Raw genomic sequence first — 18,254 nt, 5'->3', positions numbered from 1 at the left:
AACCACAAAGGCATTGTTCCCCGAGACCACGCTGGCACGCATGCACTCTTTCTTTGTCTCGTTCGCCTGATAATGAGTTTACGTTGGCCTCTGACGTCACATGACTCAAAGAGAGGAACTCGATGCTCAATCCATACTTTAAGCGTTTAAGGCAGTTGGAGATTGCAACATTTACGCACACATAGTGTGCACACAAAAAAAGGGAAAAAAACAGCAACCAAATAAAATCACCTGCATTATGAGGACATCAGCTCACTGCAGCAATACTTCTGTTCACTGATGCCAATGTTTCTCCGACTGTTTGTAACCTCTACTTTGATAAAATCAAGTTCATGGTGGTTTCGTACGTGCTGGGGTGTAGGGTTGCGCAAATCAAACTCTTTCATTTCCACCATCACCTCCGCAACGTCAACAATACCTCCTCTTCCCTTGCGCACGCTCATGAAACGAAAGGAGAAGTTTCATTAGTGTTCGAATTAAATATCCGAGTTCGTGCAGGTGTAATATCCCTGTGTTAGTTAAAGGCACATTCCAGTTTCTCATCACGAAAAACGTGTGCTCACAATCTTAGATGTTTTCCAGCTTTCATATGGAACAAGACCGTCGATTTAGACACATATCAAAAATCAATATCCGGGCCACTCCCTGTCCACAATAGGACTATTTATGAATTAATTTCGCAGATCGACAATAGTGGCCTTGAGAATATATGCATACAAAAAAGTCACACGTTACACAAATCGAAGCTCCTGGCTGTTGAGTTTTTGCATGTGTCCTAATGGACGGATGACCTTAAATCTACTGTAAAAACCTGGCAAGATCTGAAATGGTGAGCCGAACTCTTCACACGGAAAGGACTGTCTTTAAACTAACAATATCAATATTTGTTTTACCTCGCTGCAGATGCTGGTGATCTGTTTCTGCTACGGGAACATCGTGTTGGCCGTGTGTCGTAACGAGCAGGCCATCAAGCGCGCCAACATGGACCAGAACCACGGCCAGCACAGTATGCAGCATCTGCACAACAACCACCGCCAAGCCACCGCCTCCACTACCGCCGCTGCCGCCACTTTTCCCGACACGGAGGAGGAGCGAGCCGCCCTGTCAGACCCCGCCCATCCCAACGAAGACACGATGACCGTGCAGCAGCTGCGGAAGGGGGGCGGGAGGCGGTGCTGGAGGCGGCGGAGGTTGGAGGTGCGGGTGACCAGGTTGGTGGTCTTCATCACCGCGTCCTTCTGCTTATCCTGGATGCCCTTCGCCGTCGTCTCTCTCATAGGGGTGTTCGGCAACGCCTCTGTCGTTACGCCTATCGTCTCCGTCCTGCCAGGCATCCTGGCCAAGATCGCCACCGTCGTCAACCCGCTTCTCTACGCCATCGGGCACCCTCAGTATCGCAATGTCATCTTCAAGCACTACCGCCGGTCAAGGTCGCACACGAGAGCGGGACAAGGAGGTAGAGGAGGAAGAGGCAGCGGTGGCGGTGGCGGTGGGTGTGGCGGTGGGGGACCTTTCTGCGGGAGAGGGAGAGACCACGGCACGGGGTTACAGACCACCCGTGGAATGCTGTCCAGTATTTATTTCGCCAGCGTGTGTCACGCCACAGACAGCAACAGCGATGCTTGTGGTGTGGTGGACACGGCTTTGCGGCTCAGAGGGGCGTTTAAAGACGCCAGCATTGTATGATGGTGTGTTTTCCTGGTCAACCTCACTTCATTTGACTGTTGTTAAGATGGTAGACCTTCTGTAATGTTGTAGACACGGCTTTGTGGCTAAGAGGAGCATACACAGACGCCAGCATTGTGTGTTTTTCTAGTCACTTGCAATGCATTTTTTGCCTTTACATGATGGTAGCACTACTTCGTTTGCTTCTTAATATGACGAATTGGACACAGCCTTGAGTTTCTTAGGGGCGACGGAAGACGTCAGCATTATATGATGGTGTATGTTTCTAGTCATTTGCAATTCCTTTTAATTCTTTCAATATGTAAGACCTTCTAGTCAAGATGGTAGACCTTCTTCGCGTGCTTTTATGTGACGTGATGGACACGGCCTTGAAGTAAGGAGGGGTCATGACGATCTCAGCATTGAAGGATGATGTGCATTCCTCTTAAATTCTAATTTGTTTGTGATGGTAGACCTTTGTGGATGGCGGTGTGTTGTGATTCTTATCCTTACTTAACTGTTTTTCGGGGGACTAACTAGTTGTACGATGATGGTGAGTTCAATGCCTTTCACTTTACTTGTTTTTAAAAAGACAGATGCCGAAATAGTATGATGACATACCAAGTTCCCACGTGTTCTCTGTATTCAGGGTGTCAACCTTACCCTTACGGTCGGGAAAGCCCGTACTCTATGTAGATTGTCATCCCCCCTTCTGTGTCTTGTCTTGTTGTAGTACAGTAGCCGGCAAAAGAAACGCGCCACGTTCGCGGAAATTGTTGCGAGTTATTTTTCGGTTCTTTTCCAAAATGTTGTAACATGCGAACCAGATACTATATCTCTACAGTGAAACAGATTCGTGCAGGACATTTAACTGGCTGTACGGAACATTTAGTACGTTAAATCTCGTTTCACTTCTTCGTAAACTGCGTAACATTGTGTAAGGGTGAAGTGAATCGTAATTGGAATCAAAGGTGTGATTGTGACCTTCCACCAACATCACAAGAATGCATATTTTGTTCACAAGATAAAGAGAGTCATGCAGAAAAATATCATCTGCCGAAGAGGCATACTTGTAATCACGAACTACACGCACAGTGTTTGGACCGTATTACTATTAGTTTAAATTTTGTTTTTTAAATGTATTCTTACAGGAACTGGAAATCTATTTTATGAACCCATGTGTTATTATGTGCATAGTGCGCATGCACTACTTGAAAACAATAATGTGATGATGTGTTTTGTTGTGAAAAATGACTTTGACTTGTAAACTTGGCGAAAGGAAAATATTGTGCCTCATTTTGCACTTCAGTTTTAAAATCCATTTTTGTGATATTTATTTCAAAGTATCTGAACCCCAAAAGGGTAATTCGACGCAATATTTTGAGAACGACGAACACATTATTTGTGCGAGTGTGCGCGAGTATGGTGTCCGGTTGTGTACACTGGGCATGTCAGTTGTTTCGTATTGATCCACTCTTTTACGCATGTGTTCGTGGTATGAAAAAACAAAAATACTCATGTCGCGTATTTTGTGATTCGCAGAGTGCCAGCATCGTCCGCTGCGGCAAAATATCATCGAACAGAATCGAAATGATTCCAGATGTATGCATATATTATTGAGTATGGATATTGTAATGTAAAATATAGTGTACTGTGTTTTTTTTCCATCTTTTTCTTTTAATATATGTATAATCAATGATGCCTGTTATGTAAAGTCTTTGTAACTGTCGTACCGCCTTTCAAGTTCTACAATGTAGACACATTGACTCTCAGTTAATCAAAACAATAACAAGTCGCGTAAGGCGAAAATACAACATTTAGTCAAGTAGCTGTCGAACTCACTGAATGAAACTGAACGCAATGCAACGCAGCAAGACCGTATACTCGTAGCATCGTCAGTCCACCGCTCATGGCAAAGGCAGTGAAATTGACAAGAAGAGCGGGGTAGTAGTTGCGCTGAGAAGGATAGCACGCTTTTCTGTACCTCTCTTCGTTTTAACTTTCTGAGCGTGTTTTTAATCCAAACATATCATATCTATATGTTTTTGGAATCAGGAACCGACAAGGAATAAGATAAAAGTGTTTTTAAATTGATTTCAAAAATTTAATTTTGATAATAATTTTTATATTTTTAATTTTCAGAGCTTGTTTTTAATCCAAATATAACATATTTATATGTTTTTGGAATCAGAAAATGATGGAGAATAAGATGAACGTAAATTTGGATCGTTTTATAAAAAAAATATTTTTTTTACAATTTTCAGATTTTTAATGACCAAAGTCATTAATTAATTTTTAAGCCACCAAGCTGAAATGCAATACCGAAGTCCGGGCTTTGTCGGAGATTACTTGACCAAAATTTCAACCAATTTGGTTGAAAAATGAGAGCGTGACAGTGCCGCCTCAACTTTCACGAAAAGCCGGATATGACGTCATCAAAGACATTTATAAAAAAAATGAAAAAAACGTCTGAGGATATCATACATAGAAACTCTCATGTCAAATTTCATAAAGATCGGTCCAGTAGTTTAGTCTGAATCGCTCTACACACACACACAGACAGACAGACAGACACACAGACACACACACATTATACACCACGACCCTCGTATCCCCCCTCTACGTTAAAACATTTAGTCAAAACTTGACTAAATGTGAAAACCGAGCACAAAAGACAAACTTCGACGTGTTTTTGTATCGTAACTTAAAAAAAAAAGAAAAAAGCATAGCCCTCCCCGTGTGATTTTATCCGACGCGTGTGCTTAAACGGGGGAAACGTATGAACGCTCACTTTTATATGGGACTGACATCTGACTAACACGTGTGTTACGTGCTCTTGTCAAGGCAAGTCTTTCTTAATTCTTGTGTCAGGCCTGCCGATAGCTGGAAGTCGTAAATAAGTGCTTTACATCAAAACGGAAGCATGTCTGCTCTACAATGTGTCTGCATGCTGTGCACATTTTCGTCAACATAGTGTCCTCTCAGTGATAGCATCCATGAGTACTCGTACTGAATCTCCATTTGACTTCCACTTAGAAGGAGTAGAAATTTCACAGGTCTGTCCCCTTATTTCGCAACGATTTTTGTTTTTTTAATAAATCAAAAAGTAAAATGTTCATGTGGCAATAGGCGGGAGCGAGGGGTAAATTCCTGTGATGACTTATCTTTGTCTATCTTCGGGGGAAAAGATCAAATGGTTGTAAACACGCTCATGCGCAGAATGTGTGATGGTCGGTTTTGTTCTTTCAAATTAATTCAAACGTTTTTGTGACGTGTGTGTTTAAATGAACGAAAATCAAAAGCAGCCTAAACGGGTACTTGTACTTATTTTATTTCTGTCATTGGTGTACAGGCTGTCGAACAAACACATGTCGAGATTGATATGCTTTTCATCATCAATACATCTCTGATCAAATGCAATCTTCACTGATCACTGACGTGGCTTTTTCAGTCCTGTACAACTCGTTGCCTTTCTCTGTTTTCTGAACATCGAATGTAACAAATAAGCGCATTTATATGTGTTTGGCGATTGTGTTTGCTCCGTAGTTGTCTTGACTTTCTTGCCTGCTGCCAGTAAGGTCAAAAACAACTCGAGGCACTGTGCGTGACACGATACAGTAACGTTGTTTTGTTCCAAGATACACTAATGAAGGTCGTCGCGATATAACCTTCGTGGTTGAAAACGACGTTAAACACCAAATAAAGAAAGAAAGACACTAATGAAGGAACAAAGGTACTTAGTATACAATTACAGCTATCAGTAAATGATGGTCATTCGTCTTTTTGCATTAGCATAATGAGGAAGCATGTCACGATGTTACTATGTTGTTTTGTCTCTTTATTTCATCAGTTGAAGGCATACTCCTTCTAATGTAAACGATTTGACTGACAATATCAGATCTACTAATGGCACTACATGGGATGAGACCAAACCTCTACATAATGGCTGCCTCATATGCAGAGTGGCCATTTTCAGATGAATCAATTTCGGAGATTGACACACATTTCATATACATAATTAATTCATTAAGCAAATCCAACCCTCAACGAAAAGCATACAGGATATTGATTTTTTGGGGGCATGTTTCCAAGTGGAAGATTAGCTTTATCTGATGGAAAAGCCTAAATCGATCTGATATGTTGAGCCGAATTGCTCACACGGAAAGGACTGTGTTTTTAAGCGTTCCCGGTGTAACACGAGAAAATTACTCCCACGAGATTTTTACTCCGGAGTAAAACTTTCGTACGAAAGATTTACTCCCTTTACAAAAAAACTACTCTCCCAAAACACGAGAAAATTACTTCCAGTGTGTTCCGAGTCAACATTTCGGTCGAAAATGTTACTCCCCTGACGAATAAATAACGAATAAATTATTCCACCCTAACACGAGCAATTTACTGCCCATGCCAGGTGTACGCAACTTTTACTCCCCTGTCCCCTGTTAGTCTTGCTGGTGAAAGGGGTGGAGGGAGAGTAGCGCGACATTTGTTTGCGCGAGATCACATAATTATTGGCATTATCCCTTCGCCCGTATCCCATTTTCGCGTACGAGATTTTTTACTGGAAGTCAAAATTTGAGGAGACAAAATTTCGTGGAGGGAGTCATTTTTTTGTAGCTTGGGGAGTTCTTTTCTCGTACGAAAGGTGTACTCGGAGTAAGAATTTCGTACGACATTTTTACTCCTGAGTACATTTTTCGTGGAGTACAAAATTAATTTCGTGTCACACCGGACAGCATAATGATGGTGATTTGATACACAATTTGATTAGGCAGTAAGTGAGGGTTACGCGGATTTTGCCTTTTCGCTCTGGCCATCTATAAGAAGCCGTAATGCAGCACAGTCGTACAATAAGAGGTGCTTCCCGGCCACTTTTCCCGGAACTTCTCAAGTTCTCTGTGAAATAAGTGATCACCAAAGAACGGTTGTCCTAATGATGTCTATTTTGGTTTTATTGTGGCTACAAGTACGTTGCGGCTTCTGCTTTTGTTCAGTTTTGCTGCACTGACTTGCTGTGGCGTCCGATGAGTCCCCTCTGCCCCTTATACACACACACACAAACACACCGCCACTAGATTCTCTATCTTCCTCCTATTTACACACGGACACACACACTGTTATGGAGTGGTATAGCCCGGTTTTTAGACAATCATAAATGCCTCTACACAACTCTATAAATTTAGTATTTGTTTACAGACTTGAATGTAATCTGAATAGTTGTCCGCTACCGTAGCTTACAAGGCACAAGCGCACACGCACTCACACACGCAAAAACCTGGTGTTAAATGGATCTTGACACTGCCAAGACTAATTATTATTAGTTTACAAAGCTTTTTACATCACAAAATCATTTCCGGCTTCGACCAGTACCCTAGGCCGACAACACCGCAAGAAACTCTACAGTCCAAGACGCAGACACCTTTTGGCTCAAACAAAGCAGCTTAACAGGTAAGACGAATAGGTATTCTACTGTACGTTACCCTACTGCCATCTTTCGGCTTTCAAGATGTTGGTATGGCTGTAAGTCCTTCAGACGACTGACAAGGATGCACCAGTCCTCACGACACCGCGACCATTGCTTGACGTAGTCCTTGATCCTTCCAGTTCGTCTCGGCGGCTAACTGTAGAACCCTGCCAGCTCTCCATGCCATGGTCATGTACATCAAGCCGCAGTTGACTGGTTCAGTTCAGCCTCCGTCGATGAAACCCTCCAGTTGGAACACTGTAAAGTTTATAGTCCATAAATCAACTTGTCTTTAGTTTCTTTCACTCGCACAATAAAAATACTCACTCGTCCAACATATTAAGCTGCATGAGCCAATATAATTATTTACACGTTAATTCCTGTTTTCTAAAGCCAAGAAAACGTTACGTAAAACCCTCACATGTTTAAGCAGTGTAGCACAATAGCTTAGGCCTACACAATAACATTAAACACAGAAACAGTCACTCTTCTCACATACGACAGCATGACATGAAAATATAACCGGTTTCAAACATACCTCAAAAGAGTGTAAAGCCAACATTTAGTACAGTCGCCGGCCTGGCATGAATATGAAAATGGAAGATATCACGTAGACTGATAGGGAAAGTTCGTCAGTCTTCATCCTTCTTCAGTCAGATACCTAAAACAGGAGCCCGTCTGCTAACGTGTTACGAAAAACATGAGTCGAGCTTGGCTCCTTGACGGCGACTGATTTTACAAAGTCGTTCTTGCTATGACATTGCCAGTGAGCTGTCGCCTGCATTACTTGCACGTGAAAAACCTTGTCAGTTACACAAAGGTTCAACTGCGGTCAACGCGACGGTATGCAGCCTATAGCCCTTTCCAATGTCTGACCATCGCTATAGTCTATTCTATTTACAACAATACACATTAGGCCAAAAATACGAGTAAACCGCTTCGTAACACACACACACACACACACACACACACACACACACACACATACACCACACACACACACACACATACACACACATACTTACATTTACACACATACACGTGCGCGCTTACGCACACACACACACACACACACACACCTTCACTCACACATTCACACACACACACACACACTCTCTCTCTAGCTCTCGCTCTCGCTCTTCGTGAGAAAACGTGTGTGTGTGTGTGTGTGTATGTGTATGTGTGTGTGTGTGTGTGCGTGTGTTTGAGTGTGAGTGCGTGCGTGATGTGAAACCTTGAACGCTTTTGCAAGATTACAGATTTGAGTATCTTAATTCGCACGGGTCTCGTCTGCCAGCCTCATGGATTATTGCCAGTACTGAAAAAAATAAGTTGATGGACAGAATAGGGACTCTAACGCGGAAGAGTTTGCCTAAACAGACAGTTTCCTATTTACAACGATCTAATTTATTAGCATAGTTACGGAGTATTTTCGAGTTTATCACAGGAGAAGGGTAAATTACAGCAGAGCGAATGTCCTTTCGAGTTTAAACTTCTTCAAAATTACGTATTTATTATTATTATTATTATTGTGATCATTTTTATGCGCCTAATCTAGATATAGCCCTAGGCGCTTACATATTAATTTCTGCCGTTTGAAATGGAATTTTTTACAGACAGACAGACAAACAGACATTTTTTACACACAATATATAACGCATTCACATCGGCCAGTAAAGCTCAGTAGCCTATTAGGCGAGCATTCACCTTTCACGGCCTTTATTCCTTTATTTACGAGTAGCAAGAAAAGAAAACTGTTTCGTTCGGTGCAGAGTCTCTGCGGATATTGCCTCCCTAAATTGTGCTTAATTAATTAATTAACTTTACTGTGAGAATTTTGAGACGTCAGTAAAAAGAGCACATTATTATGAAGCTTGTGTGCGACCAAGTGAAACGACTGCACGTCACCATCACCTACAGTGAACCCGATCCAGGAAAACGTCATGGGAAAAAAACCTGACAAATGAAAATGTCAATTCCTTTGATAACGTGACAATTGCATTAACCTTTATTTCAAAAATAGAAGGGGTACTCACTTTTTATATTTAGTCAAGTTTTGACTAAATATTTTAACATCGAGGGGGAATCGAAACGAGGGTCGTGGTGTATGTGCGTCTGTCTGTCTGTCTGTGTGTGTGTGTAGAGCGATTCAGACTAAACTACTGGACCGATCTTTATGAAATTTGACATGAGAGTTCCTGGGTATGAAATCCCCGAACGTTTTTTTCATTTTTTTGATAAATGTCTTTGATGACGTCATATCCGGCTTTTCCTGAAAGTTGAGGCGGCACTGTCACGCCCTCATTTTTCAACCAAATTGGTTGAAATTTTGGTCAAGTAATCTTCGACGAAGCCCGGGGTTCGGTATTGCATTTCAGCTTGGTGGCTTAAAAATTAATTAATGACTTTGGTCATTAAAAATCGGAAAATTGTAAAAAAAAAATGAAAATTTATAAAACGATCCAAATTTACGTTTATCTTATTCTCCATCATTTGCTGATTCCAAAAACATATAAATATGTTATATTTGGATTAAAAACAAGCTCTGAAAATTAAATATATAAAAATTATTATCAAAATTAAATTGTCCAAATCAATTTAAAAACACTTTCATCTTATTCCTTGTCGGTTCCTGATTCCAAAAACATATAGATATGATATGTTTGGATTAAAAACACGCTCAGAAAGTTAAAACAAAGAGAGGTACCGAAAAGCGTGCTATCCTTCTTAGCGCAACTACTACCCCGCTCTTCTTGTCAATTTCACTGCCTTTGCCATGAGCGGTGGCCTGACGATGCTACGAGTAAAATGGCATTGCGTTCAGTTTCATTCTGTGAGTTCGACAGCTACTTGACTAAATATTGTATTTTCGCCTTACGCGACTTGTTTTTACATTTAGTCAGTTTTGACTGAATCTTTTAATCGAGACGAGGGTCGTGGTGTATGTGCGTGTGTGTGTCTGTCTGTGTGTGTGTGTAGAGCGATTCAGACTAAACTACTGGACCGATCTTTATGAAATTTGACATGAGAGTTCCTGGGTATGAAATCCCCATACGTTTTTTTCATTTTTTTGATAAATTTCTTTGATGACGTCATATCCGGCTTTTTGTGAAAGTTGAGGCGGCACTGTCACGCCCTCATTTTTCAACCAAATTGGTTAAAATTTTGGTCAAGTAATCTTCGACGAAGCCCGGACTTCGGTATTGCATTTCAGCTTGGTGGCTTAAAAATTAATTAATGACTTTGGTCATTAAAAATCTGAAAATTGTAAAAAAAATTAAAAATTGATAAAACGATCCAAATTTACGTTCATCTTATTCTCCATCATATTCTGATTCCAAAAACATATAAATATGTTATATTTGGATTAAAAACAAGCTCTGAAAATTAAATATATAAAAATTATTATCAAAATTAAATTGTCGAAATCAATTTAAAAACACTTTCATCTTATTCCTTGTCGGTTCCTGATTCCAAAAACATATAAATATGATATGTTTGGATTAAAAACACGCTCAGAAAGTTAAAACAAAGAGAGGTACAGAAAAGCGTGCTATCCTTCTTAGCGCAACTACTACCCCGCTCTTCTTGTCAATTTCACTGCCTTAGCCATGAGCGGTGGACTGACGATGCTACGAGTATACGGTCTTGCTGAAAAATGGCATTGCGTTCAGTTTCATTCTGTGAGTTCGACAGCTACTTGACTAAATGTTGTATTTTCGCCTTACGCGACTTGTGTTTCTTTCTTCTCATAACGTAAACTGTCAAAGGCAGCCCCAAAACATACATGTTTTTTGTTTGTTTGTTTGTTTGTTTGTGATGGTGGTTTTTGTTTGTCTGTTTGTTTATCGTGTATACTGTATTGTCTTTTGGGATTTTCCTCAAGGAAATTCGAGCTGCTATTCCTGTGGATAACGTGCAGCAACTGAGTCGCACTACTTAAATTAGTCCTTGTTTTTCTCTGCATGCGTGTATCCGTGTTTTCCAAGTCGTGTGGATCTCCTGTCATCGCAACCTATCTTTGCCTTGCTGAAAGCACAATGCTGCGTTCATTTTGCTGCATTAGAGACATGTGATATTACAGCTTTTATGGTCTAGCGAGGAGTCGCAGATATCAATAATTATCCTTTATTCACGATAATATAGATGTCCCACACCTGACTTACTTAACTGCATTGTGTTTATTGAGAACTCTCACTCTCAGGGACGGTTTCTTTGTGATGTTCAAGTGATGATTAACTAACCGTTTTTACATTTAGTCAAGTTTTGACTAAATGTTTTAACATAGAGGGGGAATCGACACGAGGGTCGAGGTGTATGTGTGTGTGTGTGTGTGTGTGCGTGTGTGTGTGTAGAGCGATTCAGACTAAACTATTGGACCGATCTTTATGAAATTTGACATGAGAGTTCCTGGGAATGATATCCCCGGACGTTTTTTTCTTTTTTGCGATAAATGTCTTTGATGACGTCATATCCGGCTTTTTGTGAAGTTGATGCGGCACTGTCACACCCTCATTTTTCAATCAAATTGATTGAAATTTTGGCCAAGCAATCTTCGACGAAGGCCGGACTTCGGTATTGCATTTCAGTTTGGTGGCTAGAAAATTAATTGATGACTTTGGTCATTAAAAATCTGAAAGTTGTAAAAAAAAAAAAAAATATATATACAACGATCCAAATTTACGTTCATCTTATTTTTCATCATTTTCTGATTCCAAAAACATATAGATATGTTATATTTGGATTAAAAACAAGCTCTGAAAATTAAAAATATAAAAATTATTATTGAAATTAAATTTCCGAAATCGTTTTAAAACCTATTTCATCTTATTCCTTGTCGGTTCCTGATTCCAAAAACATATAGATCTATATGATATGTTTGGATTAAAAACACGCTCAGAAAGTTAAAACGAAGAGAGGTACAGTAAAGCGTGCTATGATCGAAGCACAGCGCAACCGCTACAGCGCCAAACAGGCTCGTCACTTTCGCTGCCTTTTGCACTAGCGGCGGACTACGTTCACTTTCATTCTGTGAGTTCCACAGCTTGACTAAATGTAGTAATTTCGCCTTACGCGACTTGTTATTTTTTCTTGGTGCTGTTAAGCCTGAAATTAGTTATGTGACTTCACTGATGATGAAATATGCTGTACCTTTTCTCTCTCTTTTTGTCGTTCTTGTCAATACTAATTATGATGCGTTTTGCAATCGAGATCAAACATATCGCAAACCGATTGCTTGTGTAATGATTCACAATGTGTTTTTGTAAACTGAACATAACTGTCCCGATTTCAGAATTTTAAAAAAAGGAGTTTATTTTAATGTTCTGCCTGTTTGTTGTTCTTTTAAATCTCTGTGATTTGAATTTTCATTTCAGATTTGTCTTATTTTGTTTCTGATTCTTTCGAATTCGTCAAACCATTTCAATAGAAGAGAATACATGTGAATTGTATGTACTTTCGTTGCACATGTTTAAATCTGTAAAGGTTGAACCATGTGTCTCACTTTAGCATAAGTGTAGCGGGAGAGCCCTACTAGCTCCGAGTTGCAGGTACTCAGTGACCCCACCTTCCTTCTAGTCACCCCCACCTTTCCTGTAGATACCTCCATCCCCTCCCTTACTGCCAGCCCACAGCGATCTTTGAGAGAGTATAAAAGAGGCCGGCTCTGCGAGTGTCGTCAAGCTCTCTCAGTTGGGGCTCACACATAGACTCACTTGTGAGAAAAGCTCAACGCTCCCTAAATCTGATAAAGGTTCTGAGCAGAGAGTCGTGGGCAGCCGGAAAACCATTGATCCATCTTGTCAGTGCCCTTGTTCGGTCGCGCCTCAGCTACGGCCAAGAGGCTTTCTTTGCAGCTCCTGACAGTCAGTGGGTAAAGCTTGAAAGAGTAGAAAGAGCCGCTCTCAAAGTGGCGCTGGGGGTCCCCAGATCGGCAGTCTCCACTCTACTTTACCAGGAAGTGGGATGGCTGCCACTGAAAGAGGAATGCCACCTCAGATGTGCACAACTGGCTGTCAGAATAAACTGTGTCCCAAACACGGCAGTGGAAGTATTTACCCCAGACATGTGAGATACCGACCACATGCAATACAAAGCTCTTGAATCCAAGACTCATACCTACCAAACAGTGCTCCCAATATACAACCATGTGAAGGGCATATGGGAACAGAGTGCCCTGTCCAAGGAAAAGCTGGTTACAGGTGGTACTCTTCCTTACCCTCCATGGCTGCTTGAAGCCCCAAATCTGATCATGGACTATGGAGACGGCCTCAAAAAGACAGGAGACCCATTGCTGCTAGCCACAGTTGCAAAAGAAAAGATCGATCAACGATTTAAAAGCCACCTACAGGTCTTCACAGATGGTTCGATCCTGCAGTCAGGGGAGGCTGGGTGTGCCTTGTCGATTCCTGAACTTGATATAACACGAAAATACAAGCTAAACAAGGGGATCAACATCTTCTCTGCACAGTTATTTGCTATCTACATGGCCTGCACACTGATAAACGATCTGCCAACCCCACCTCTGGGGGTGGTCATCCTTACGGACTCAAAATCCTCGTTGCAAGCACTTGCATATGGCACCAAGAACAGAGGAGAGATGCAAACTGAAATTCATTTCTTAGCCCACCAAATTATGACAAAAGGAACAGACTTTTCCCTCATGTGGCTGCCATCCCACACAGGAATCCGGGGAAATAAAATGGCGGACAAAGCAGCAAAAGCAGCGGCTATGTCAACCATGCCAGTGACAGACATTCGGCTCTCCTGCCAGGAAGCCAAACTGCTGCTAGCCAAGCTAAAAAGAGAGGAAAGAGAGCAGACACTGTCACAAACATGTGAAGAGAGAGGATGGATACACCTCCCCTACAATAGGAAAGGGCACCACCTCCCACTCCCCCCGAGACCCATGAGCCTGTTGCGTCGCTTGCGCACGGTCAGCAGCCGCATCTACTGGGACAAGGTAGTCTGTCAGTGTGGCAAGACTGGACACCTCACACACGTGTTTGAAGGTTATGACACTCTCAAGGAAGAGATGTCTAGTCTCATCCGCTATAGAAGGGAGAATGCTCTCAGTCTGGGAGACTTTCTCCGCCCACACCCATCACTCGGAGAGAAACCGATGATGGTCTTGGTCACCAATCTGTTCACCTCAACTGTTGCGAGCTGGTTCTAGTGTGCTTGCAGCAGACCAAGCACAGCACAGATCCACTTCTGGAATCTTAAGCTAAATGTGTCCCAAGACACACATTTCGTAGTCCTGGCATCCTGAAAGGCAGAGGCCCCAACCTACAGGTTTGCTTCCATACCAAAAACGCCTCCAGACACGGGAACTTGGGAGCAGAGGCAACAGCTCCGCTTGAACCTCAGAAACCAAATGTGCCTCCAGACACACAGATCCCTTAGACGGCCGAGGCTGTGGCCTCTAAGGTTCTCTTGTACCAAACCGCCTCCTGACTCTGCATCAGATTGCTTGCGCTGGCATCTGCTTACATAGACCCACATTAAGTCACCACCGAGTGGTAGACACAGACGACATTTGGTAGCACTGACTGCCAGCTTCACGGTAATGCGTACCCCTAGCGCGGCTCTGCTTGGGTGGGAATGTTCTGAGCAAAACACTATGTGTTACTCCATACCCCCCGCCCTCCATGGAACTTCTTGACCCAATCCAATTTGGGGGGGGGGGGGGGGAGTTTGCCCAGTCGGTAGAGGCGCTGGCTTTAAATCCGGTTGTTACTATCAGCGTGGGTTCAACCCCCAAGTTCGGCGCGGGATGTGTGTCCCAGAGTCAACTTTGTGCAGACTCTCCTCGGTGTCCGAACACCCCCGTGTGCACGCATGCGCACTATAAAGATCCCAGGGTCACAGCGAAAGCCTCAGGCCTTGGAAACACGAATACATGCATGCAAAAATATGAAGCCCGGGTGTCCGTTCGGCCAACAGCCAATAAAGTAACCATTTCAGCACTGACCCAAGACGACCCAACCCGGTCCCTAGCCCATTTCAGGTCTCCTCTAGCAGCCGGCAGCCAGCTGTCATACAAAGCCGGGTTTTCCCGTGTAACATGCCCCTAATGGCTTTGCCGTGAGGGCGTAAAACTTACATTTTCTCTTCTCGAGTCTCGTCAGTCAGCGCTGAATAAGTGCTTGCTCTCTTTCCCTCGTCCCTTTCTCTCTCTCTTACACGCTGCATAAGTGTGTACTCTCTATCACTTTCATCTGTCTCTGTTTCGTTGTTCGTTTTGCCTCTCAGCGTTGAATTTAAATGCTGTGTGTTCTGCTTGATTGTTGTCTCTCAGCGTTGAATTTAAATGCTGTGTGTTCTGCTTGATCGTCGTCTCTCAGCGTTGAATTTAAATGCTGTGTGTTTTGCTTGATCGTTGTCTCTCAGCGTTGAATTTAAAGGCTGTGTGTTCTGCTTGATCGTTGTCTCTCAGCGTTGCATTTAAATGCTGTGTGTTCTGCTTGATTGTTGTCTCTCAGCGTTGAATTTAAATGCTGTGTGTTCTGCTTGATCGTTGTCTCTCAGCGTTGAATTTAAATGCTGTGTGTTCTGCTTGATCGTTGTCTCTCAGCGTTGAATTTAAATGCTGTGTGTTCTGCTTGTTCGTTGTCTCTCAGCGTTGAATTTAAATGCTGTGTGTTCTGCTTGTTCGTTGTCTCTCAGCGTTGTATTTAAATGCTGAACGTTTGCATGTTCGTTCCGTCTTTCAGTGTTGAGTATACGTGTTGTTGCCGTGTCTGTCTGGTGTGTGAAACAGAGCAGGAATGATATAAGCTTACACAAGAAAAGAGCCGTAGGTGCTAGTTACTGATCGGACTGAGTTGGGGGTAAACGCTAGGTAAGTTAAGGATTGTTTGGTGCTTTGTTTGATGGGTTTGTTTACTTGCTTTTCATGTATTATAGTGTAAATAAAACTTTGTAACTGTTTCCTATGAGTTATGGTGAACACCACTGTACGTACGAGAGGTGAGTGTGAACATGCGTGTGTCTGTGAAAGAACGTAAGTGTGTGAGCTTGGTTTGGTGTCATGTATTGTAACTTCTGCCTCTCCTTGACTGTTGTCCTGTAAACATGCGTTGTTAAAACTGTACGTGGCAAATTCTGACATCCAAAACACACTTCACAATATTTATGTAACACACAGTCTAGAGTTACTAAGAAACACACAGGGTTTCCTCTGAATACCGAGGTCGGCTAGTAGGGCCTATTGTAGGCACATGTATTGAACACAACGCGAGGCATAGACTAGACTGATTGTGCAACTACATTACATAGGGCTAGAGTAAAGGAAGATAAATAGTTGCTCTCCTCGGCAATCTTCAGCCTCCCCCTGAGAACAAATAATGAGGATACGGACCCTCTCTAGGGCTCCGGTTACATATGTAATACACTTAGTAAAGTGAGTGTTTTTCAAGGGCACCTTTCCAAGGAACGTAAGAACAGTCTGTCATGTTACATCTCAAAATCTGATGATGCTATACGTGTATATTTAACTAAAAAATGTCCAAGGACTGGAAAATGAGATGTACATGTATTTTTTTATTTAAAGCTGTGGTCTATTTATGACTTTCCGGGGCCACGAGGTTGAAAAATAGGGATACAATCATGAACAGAATTCTGTACAGCAAACGCTACCCGAAACCCCACCTATACGGCGTGTATGACCTTGAGAGCTTCAGTCAACGCTTGAATCTCTCTCTCTCTCTCTCTCTCTCTCTCTCTCTCTCTCTCTCTCTCTCTCCCCCCTCCCCCTCCCCCCCCCCCTCTCTCTCTCTCTCTCTCTCTCTCTCTCTCTCTCTCTCTCTCTCTCTCTAAACAACACTAAGGGAGTGACGTTTCTGTCAGAAAAGGACGCCATCGAAGAGGATCTAACCCTTCACCACCAATTTCAGCAATTTCACAATTCTCCGCTCGTTTTCTAGTTGTTGATTTCATTTTTTTGGTAACACAGAAGACGGACAATGCAGTCAATGGAAGCTGAAACAGTTTAAATTGTTGCCGGGCGGCACATTGCCTTCAAAAACGCTAACAAAACACAAATGTAATTGTTTGCAGAAGAATTAAATAAGAGGAGGGGAAACTGACATGAATTTCAAAGAGAGAGAGAGAGAGAGAGAGAGAGAGAGAGAGAGAGAGAGAGAGAGAGAGAGAGAGAGAGAGAGAGAGAGAGAGAGAGAGAGTCGGGGCACATTTTGGAAGCTGAACAATGCACTTGCTTTATCTTTTCCACCACTTTGTCATTTCCACAACTCCTTTATTTTTGGCGCTCTGGCACTGAACATCGTTTTAATAACGCGTTCCAAGGCAGCCCTTTTTGTTTGTCCTTTATAGTTTGTCTTCAAACAAACAAAAACGCTTGTTTACCGGAGATCTTTCTTCCTAACACAAAAGACATCAGAACCATAAGCGGCTCTTGCAACACAAATTTAACAAGTCGCGTAAGGCGAAAATACGATATTTAGTCAAGTAGCTGTCGAACTCACAGAATGAAACTGAACGCAACGCAACGCAGCAAGACCGTATACTCGTAGTCCACCGCTCACGGCATAGGCAGTGAAATTGACAAGAAGAGCGGGGTAGTAGTTGCGCTAAGAAGGATAGCACGCTTTTCTGTACCTCTCTTTGTTTTAACTTTCTGAGCGTGTTTTTAATCCAAACATATCATATATATATGTTTTTGGAATCAGGAACCGACAAGGAATAAGATGAAAGTGTTTTTAAATTGATTTGGACAATTTAATTTTGATAATAATTTTTATATATTTAATTTTCAGAGCTTGTTTTTAATCCGAATATAACATATTTATATATTTTTGGAATCAGCAAATGATGGAGAATAAGATAAACGTAATTTTGGATCGTTTTATAAATTTTTATTTTTTTTTTACAATTTTCAGATTTTTAATGACCAAAGTCATTAATTAATTTTTAAGCCACCAAGCTGAAATGCAATACCGAACCCCGGGCTTCGTCGAAGATTACTTGACCAAAATTTCAACCAATTTGGTTGAAAAATGAGGGCGTGACAGTGCCGCCTCAACTTTCACGAAAAGCCGGATATGACGTCATCAAAGACATTTATCAAAAAAATGAAAAAAACGTTCGGGGATTTCATACCCAG

The 18,254-nt window shown here is 42.0% G+C and overlaps 1 long non-coding RNA gene across 1 annotated transcript; it reads right to left on the bottom strand.

Moving 5' to 3' along the window:
* Window positions 1–6,946: 6,946 nt before the first annotated feature.
* Window positions 6,947–8,072, bottom strand: LOC138959525 (uncharacterized). The gene is made up of 2 exons (XR_011453731.1): window positions 7,668–8,072; window positions 6,947–7,387 (listed from the first exon to the last, which is right to left on the bottom strand). It is a non-coding gene; the product is annotated as an uncharacterized lncRNA (long non-coding RNA).
* Window positions 8,073–18,254: the final 10,182 nt, after the last annotated feature.

This window comes from Littorina saxatilis, linkage group LG2, assembly GCF_037325665.1.
Source record: "Littorina saxatilis isolate snail1 linkage group LG2, US_GU_Lsax_2.0, whole genome shotgun sequence".
NCBI lineage: Eukaryota > Metazoa > Mollusca > Gastropoda > Littorinimorpha > Littorinidae > Littorina > Littorina saxatilis.
This window is presented reverse-complemented; position numbering and strand designations above follow the sequence as displayed.